The sequence below is a fragment of the Triticum aestivum genome, chromosome 3A (assembly GCF_018294505.1).
Source record: "Triticum aestivum cultivar Chinese Spring chromosome 3A, IWGSC CS RefSeq v2.1, whole genome shotgun sequence".
Taxonomy (NCBI): domain Eukaryota; kingdom Viridiplantae; phylum Streptophyta; class Magnoliopsida; order Poales; family Poaceae; genus Triticum; species Triticum aestivum.
This window is the reverse complement of record NC_057800.1, coordinates 579,742,010-579,750,405: the sequence shown is the minus strand read 5'-3', so window position 1 is coordinate 579,750,405 and position 8,396 is coordinate 579,742,010.

The following is an 8,396-nucleotide window of genomic DNA, read 5'->3' as shown; positions in this document are numbered from 1 at the left end:
TGATGGTGAATAAAATCACTAAGTTCAAGAAAGGCAAGGGTAAGAAGAACTTCAAGAAGGACGGCACGGGAGTTGCCGCGCCCGGTAAGCAAGTTGCCGGGAAGAAGCCAAAGAATGGACCCAAGCCCAAGACTAAGTGCTTTTATTGCAAGGGAAGTGGTCACTGGAAGCGGAACTGCCCCAAATACTTAGCAGGCAAGAAGGCCGGCATCACGAAAGGTATATGTGATATACATGTAATTGATGTGTACCTTACCAGTACTCATAGTAGCTCCTGGGTATTTGATACCGGTGCGGTTGCTCACATTTGTAACTCAAAGCAGGAGCTGCGGAATAAGCGGAGACTGGCGAAGAACGAGGTGATGATGCGCGTCGGGAATGGTTCCAAGGTCAATGTGATCGCCGTCGGCACGCTACCTCTACATTTACCTATGGGATTAGTTTTAAACCTCAATAATTGTTATTTAGTGCCAGCTTTGAGCATGAACATTGTATCAGGATCTCGTTTAATACGAGATGGCTACTCATTTAAATCCGAGAATAATGGTTGTTCTATTTATATGAGAGATATGTTTTATGGTCATGCTCCGATGGTGAATGGTTTATTCTTAATGAATCTCGAGCGTAATGCTACACATATTCATAGTGTGAATACCAAAAGATGTAAGGTTGATAATGATAGTCCCACATACTTGTGGCACTGCCGCCTTGGTCACATAGGTATCAAACGCATGAAGAAGCTCCATGCAGATGGACTTTTAGAGTCTCTTGATTACGACTCATTTGACACGTGCGAACCATGCCTCATGGGTAAAATGACCAAGACTCCGTTCTCAGGAACAATGGAGCGAGCAACCAACTTATTGGAAATCATACATACTGATGTGTGCGGTCCAATGAGTGTTGAGGCTCGCGGTGGCTATCGTTATGTTCTCACCCTCACTGATGATTTAAGTAGATATGGGTATGTCTACTTAATGAAACACAAGTCTGAGACCTTTGAAAAGTTCAAGGAATTTCAGAGTGAGGTTGAGAATCAACGTGACAGGAAAATCAAGTTCTTGCGATCAGATCGTGGGGGAGAATACTTGAGTCACGAATTTGGCACACACTTAAGAAAATGTGGAATAGTTTCACAACTCACGCCGCCTGGAACACCTCAGCGTAATGGTGTGTCCGAACATCGTAATCGCACTCTATTAGATATGGTGCGATCTATGATGTCTCTTACCGATTTACCGTTATCATTTTGGGGCTATGCTTTAAAGACTGCCGCATTCACTTTAAATAGGGCTCCGTCGAAATCCGTGGAGACGACACGTATGAATTATGGTTTGGGAAGAAACCTAAGCTGTCGTTTCTAAAAGTTTGGAGATGCGATGCTTATGTCAAGAAACTTCAACATGAAAAGCTCAAACCCAAGTCGGAAAAATGCGTCTTCATAGGATACCTTCTACCTCAGATCCGAAGGCAAGATCTTTGTTGCCAAGAATGGATCCTTTCTAGAGAAAGAGTTTCACTCGAAAGAAGTAAGTGGGAGGAAAGTAGAACTTGATGAAGTATTACCTCTTGAACCGGAAAGTGGCGCAACTCAGGAAAATGTTCCTGAGGTGCCTGCACCGACTAGAGAGGAAGTTAATGATGATGATCATGAAACTTCAGATCAAGTTGCTACTGAACTTCGTAGGTCCACAAGGACACGTTCCGCACCAGAGTGGTACGGCAACCCTGTCTTGGAAATCATGTTGTTAGACAACGGTGAACCTTCGAACTATGAAGAAGCGATGGCGGGCCCGGATTCCAACAAATGGCTGGAAGCCATGAAATCCGAGATAGGATCCATGTATGAAAACGAAGTATGGACTTTGACTGACTTGCCCGATGATCGGCGAGCCATAGAAAATAAATGGATCTTTAAGAAGAAGACAGACACGGATGGTAATGTGACCATCTATAAAGCTCGGCTTGTCGCTAAGGGTTATCGACAAGTTCAAGGGGTTGACTACGATGAGACTTTCTCACCCGTAGCGAAGCTGAAGTCCGTCCGAATCATGTTAGCAATTGCCGCATTCTATGATTATGAGATATGGCAAATGGACGTCAAAACGACATTCCTTAATGGTTTCCTTAAGGAAGAATTGTATATGATGCACCCGGAAGGTTTTGTCGATCCTCAGAATGCTGACAAGGTGTGCAAGCTCCAACGCTCGATTTATGGGCTGGTGCAAGCATCTCGGAGTTGGAACATTCGCTTTGATGATATGATCAAAGCGTTTGGGTTTATGCAGACTTATGGAGAAGCCTGCATTTACAAGAAAGTGAGTGGGAGCTCTGTAGCATTTCTCATATTGTATGTGGATGACATACTGTTGATGGGAAATGATATAGAATTCTTGGAAAGCATAAAGGCCTATTTGAATAAGTGTTTTTCAATGAAGGACCTTGGAGAAGCTGCTTATATATTAGGCATCAAGATCTATAGAGATAGATCGAGATGCCTCATTGGTCTTTCACAGAGTACGTACCTTGACAAGATATTGAAGAAGTTCAAAATGGATCAGTCAAAGAAGGGGTTCTTTCCTGTATTGCATGGTACAAGATTGAGCTTGGCTCAATGCCCGACCATGGCAGAAGATAGAGAAAAGATGAGTGTTGTCCCCTATGCCTCGTCCATAGGGTCTATCATGTATGCTATGTTGCGTACCAGACCTGATGTAAACCTTGCCGTGAGTTTGGTAGGAAGGTACCAAAGTAATCCCGGCATGGAACACTGGACAACGGTCAAGAATATCCTGAAGTACCTGAAAAGGACCAAGGAAATATTTCTCGTTTATGGAGGTGACGAAGAGCTCGTCGTAAAGGGTTACGTCGATGCTAGCTTCGACACAGATCTGGATGACTCTAAGTCACAAACCGGATACGTGTATATTTTGAATGGTGGGGCAGTAAGCTGGTGCAGTTGCAAGCAAAGCGTTGTGGCGGGATCTACATGTGAAGCGGAGTACATGGCGGCCTCGGAGGCAGCACAGGAAGCAGTCTGGGTGAAGGAGTTCATTACCGACCTAGGAGTCATACCCAATGTGTCGGGCCCGATGACTCTCTTCTGTGACAACACTGGAGCTATTGCCCTTGCCAAGGAGCCCAGGTTTCATAGGAAGACCAGACATATCAAGCGTCGCTTCAACTCCATTCGTGAAAGTGTTCAAAATGGAGACATAGAGATTTGTAAAGTACATACGGACCTGAATGTAGCAGATCCGTTGACTAAACCTCTCCCTAGAGCAAAACATGATCAACACCAGAATTCCATGGGTGTTCGATTCATCACAATGTAACTAGATGATTGACTCTAGTGCAAGTGGGAGACTGTTGGAAATATGCCCTAGAGGCAATAATAAAATGATTATTATATTTCCTTGTTCATGATAATTGTCTATTATTCATGCTATAATTGTATTATCCGGAAATCGTAATACATGTGTGAATACATAGACCACAATGTGTCCCTAGTGAGCCTCTAGTTGACTAGCTCGTTGATCAACAGATAGTCATGGTTTCCTGGCTATGGACCTGAGGATGTCATTGATAACGGGATCACATCATTAGGAGAATGATGTGATGGACAAGACCCAAACCTAAGCATAGCACAAAGATCGTGTAGTTCGTTTGTTGTAGCTTTTCTGGATGTCAAGTATCATTTCCTTAGACCATGAGATTGTGCAACTCCCGGATACCGTAGGAATGCCTTGGGTGTGCCAAACGTCACAACGTAACTGGGTGACTATAAAGGTCCATTACAGGTATCTCCGAAAGTGTCTGTTGGGTTGGCATGAATCGAGACTGGGATTTGTCACTCCGTATGACGAAGAGGTATCTCTAGGCCCACTCGGTAATGCATCATCATAATGAGCTCAATGTGATCAAGTGGTTGATCACGGGATCATGCATTACGGTACAAGTAAAGTGACTTGCCGGTAACGAGACTGAACAAGGTATTGGGATACCGACGATCGAGTCTCGGGCAAGTAACGTACCGATTGACAAAGGAAATTGAGTACGGGATTGATTAGGTCCTCGACATCGTGGTTCATCCGATGAGATCATCGAGGAGCATGTGGGAGCCAACATGGGTATCCAGATCCCGCTGTTGGTTATTGACCAGAGAATCGTCTCGGTCATGTCTACTTGTCTCCCGAACCCATAGGGTCTACACACTTAAGGTTCGGTGACGCTAGGGTTGTATAGATATGAGTATGCAGTAATCCGAAAGTTGTTCGGAGTCCTGGATGAGATGCTGGACGTCACGAGGAGTTCCGTAATGGTCCGGAGGTGAAGAATTATATATAGGAAGTGTAGTTTCGGCCATCGGGAAAGTTTCGGGGTCACCGGTATTGTACCGGGACCACCGGAAGGGTCCCGGGGGTCCACCGGGTGGGGCCACCCATTCCGGAGGACCTCATGGGCTGAAGTGGGGAGGGAACCAGCCCATAGTGGGCTGGTTCGCCCCCCTTGGGCCCCCCATGCGCCTAGGGTTGGGAACCCTAGGGGAGGGGGTGCCTCTACTTGCCTTGGGGGGCACTCCACCCCCTTGGCCGCCGCCCCCCTAGGAGATCCCATCTCCTAGGGCCGGCACACCCCCTAGGGGGCCTATATAAAGGGGGGAGGGAGGGCAGCCGCACCTAAAGTCTTGGCGCCTCCCTCTCCCCTGCTACACCTCTCCCTCTCACAGAAGCTCGGCGAAGCCCTGCTCCGGTGACTGCTGCATCCACCACCACGCCGTCGTGCTGCTGGATCTTCATCAACCTCTCCTTCCCCCTTGCTGGATCAAGAAGGAGGAGACGTCACGCTGACCGTACGTGTGTTGAACACGGAGGTGCCGTCCGTTTGGCGCTAGGATCTCCGGTGATTTGGATCACGACGAGTACGACTCCTTCATCCCCGTTCTTTGAACGCTTCCGCTCGCGATCTACAAAGGTAGTTAGATGCATCCAATCACTCGTTGCTAGTTGACTCCATAGATTGATCTTGGTGAAACGTAGGATTTTGTTTTTGCAATGTTCCCCAACACACATCAGGTCTGGTACACAACATTGCATACATGATAGAGCCAAAGCATAGGGAACACTTTTCATTTTCTCTCTATCTTCTGAAGTGGTCGGGCATTGAGTCTAACTCAATTTCACACCTTGTAACACAGGCAAGAACCCTTTCTTAGCCTGATCCAATTTGAACTTCTTCAAAACTTTATCAAGGTATGTGCTTTGTGAAAGTCCAATTAAGCGTCTTGATCTATCACTATAGATCTTGATGCCCAATATATAAGCAGCTTCACCGAGGTCTTTCATTGAAAAACTCTTATTCAAGTATCATTTTATGCTATCCAGAAATTCTATATCATTTCCAATCAATAATATGTCATCCACATATAGTATTAGAAATGCTACAGAGCACCCACTCACTTTCTTGTAAATACAAACTTCTCCAAAAGTATGCATAAAACCATATGCTTTGATCACACTATCAAAACGTTTATTCCAACTCCGAGAGGCTTGCACCAGTCCATAAATGGATCGCTGGAGCTTGCACACTTTGTTAGTACACTTTTGATCAATAAAACCTTCAGGTGTCATCATATACAACTCTTCTTCCAGAAAACCATTCAGGAATGCAGTCTTTACATCCATTTGCCAAATTTCATAATCATAAAATGCGGAAATTGCTAACATGATTCAAATGGACTTAAGCATCGCTACAGGTGAGAAGGTCTCATCGTAGTCAACTCCTTGAACTTGTCGAAAACCTTTCGCAACAATTCGAGCTTTGTAGACAGTAACGTTACCGTCAGCGTCAGTCTTCTTCTTGAAGATCCATTTATTCTCTATGGCTTGCCGATCATCGGGCAAGTCAACCAAAGTCCACACTTGTGTTCTCATACATGGACCCCATCTCAGATTTCATGGCTTTAAGCCATTTTGCGGAATCTGGGCTCATCATCGCTTCCTATAGTTTGTAGGCTCGTCATGGTCAAGTAACATGACCTCCAAAATAGGATTACTGTACACTCTGGTGCAGATCTACGAGGTTCGGTAGTAACTTGATCTGAAGTTTCATGATCATCAACATTAGCTTCCTCACTAATTGGTGTAGGTGTCATAGGAACCGGTTTCTGTGATGAACTACTTTCCAATAAGGGAGCAGGTACAGTTACCTCATCAAGTTCTACTTTCCTCCCACTCACTTCTTTCGAGAGAAACTCCTTCTCTAGAAAGGATCCATTCTTAGCAATGAATGTCTTGCCTTCGGATCTGTGATAGAAGGTGTACCCAATAGTTTCCTTTGGGTATCCTATGAATACACATTTCTACGATTTGGGTTCGAGCTTATCAGGTTGAGGCTTTTTCACATAAGCATCGCAGCCCCAAACTTTAAGAAACGACAACTTTGGTTTCTTGCCAAACCACAGTTCATAAGGCGTCATCTCAACGGATTTTGATGGTGCCCTATTTAACGTGAATGCGGCTGTCTCTAAAGCATAACCCCAAAACGATAGCGGTAAATCAGTAAGGGGCATCATAGATCGCACCATATCTAGTAAAGTACGATTACGACGTTCGGACACACCATTACGCTGTGGTGTTCCGGGTGGCGTGAGTTGTGAAACTATTCCACATTGTTTCAAATGTAGACCAAACTCGTAACTCAAATATTCTCCTCCACGATCAGATCGTAGAAACTTTATTTTCTTATTACGATGATTTTCCACTTCACTCTGAAATTCTTTGAACTTTTCAAATGTTTCAGACTTATGTTTCATTAAGTAGATATACCCATATCTGCTCAAATCATCTGTGAAGGTGAGAAAATAATGATACCCGCCGTGAGCCTCAACATTCATCGGACCACATACATCAGTATGTATGATTTCCAACAAGTCTGTTGCTCGCTCCATTGTTCCGGAGAACGGTGTTTTAGTCATCTTGCCCATGAGGCATGGTTCGCAAGTACCAAGTGATTCATAATCAAGTGATTCCAGAAGTCCATCAGTATGGAGTTTCTTCATGCGCTTTACACCAATATGACCCAAATGGCAGTGCCACAAACAAGTTGCACTATCATTATCAACTCTGTATCTTTTGGCTTCAACATTATGAATATGTATATCACTACTATCGAGATTCAACACAAATAGACCACTCTACAAGGGTGCATGACCATAAAAGATATTACTCATATAAATAGAACAACCATTATTCTCAGATTTAAATGAATAACCGTCTCGCATCAAACAAGATTCAGATATAATGCTCATGCTTAACGCTGGCACCAAATAACAATTATTCAGGTCTAAAACTAATCCCGAAGGTAGATGTAGAGGTAGCGTGCCGACGGCGATCACATCGACTTTGGAACAATTTCCCACGCGCATCGTTACCTCGTCCTTAGCCAATCTTCGCTTAATCCGTAGTCCCTGTTTCGAGTTGCAAATATTAGCAATAGAACCAGTATCAAATACCCAGGTGCTACTGCGAGCTCTAGTAAGGTACACATCAATAACGTGTATATCACATATACCTTTGTTCACCTTGCCATCCTTCTTATCCGCCAAATACTTGGGGCAGTTCCGCTTCCAGTGACCAGTCTCTTTGCAATAGAAGCACTCAGTCTCAGGCTTAGGTCCAGACTTGGGTTTCTTCTCTTGAGCGGCAACTTGTTTGCCGTTTTTTTGAAGTTCCCTTTCTTCTTCCCTTTACCCTTTTTCTTGAAACTGGTGGTCTTGTTGACCATCAACACTTGATGCTCCTTCTTGATTTCTACCTCTGCAGCCTTTAGCATTGTGAAGAGCTCAGGAATCGTCTTATCCATCCCTTGCATATTATAGTTCATCATGAAGCTCTTGTAGCTTGGTGGCAGTGATTGAAGAACTCTGTCAATGACACTATCAACTGGAAGATTAACTCCTAGCTGAGTCAAATGATTATGGTACCCAGACATTCTGAGTATATATTCACTGACAGAAGTATTCTCCTCCATCTTATAGTTGTAGAACTTATTAGAGACTTCATATCTCTCAATCTGGGCATTTGCTTGAAATATTAACTTCAACTCCTGGAACTTCTCATATGCTCCATGACGTTCAACATGTCGTTGAAGTCCTGATTCTAAGCCGTAAAGCATGGCACACTAAACTATTGAGTAGTCATCAGCTTTGCTCTGCCAGACATTCATAACATCTGGCGTTGCTCCTACAGCGGGTTTGGCACTCAGCGGTGCTTCCAGGATGTAATTCTTCTGTACATCAATGAGGATAATCCTCAAGTTACGGACCCAGTCTGTGTAATGGCTACCATCATCTTTCAACTTTTCTTTCTCAAGGAATGCATTAAAATTCGACGGAA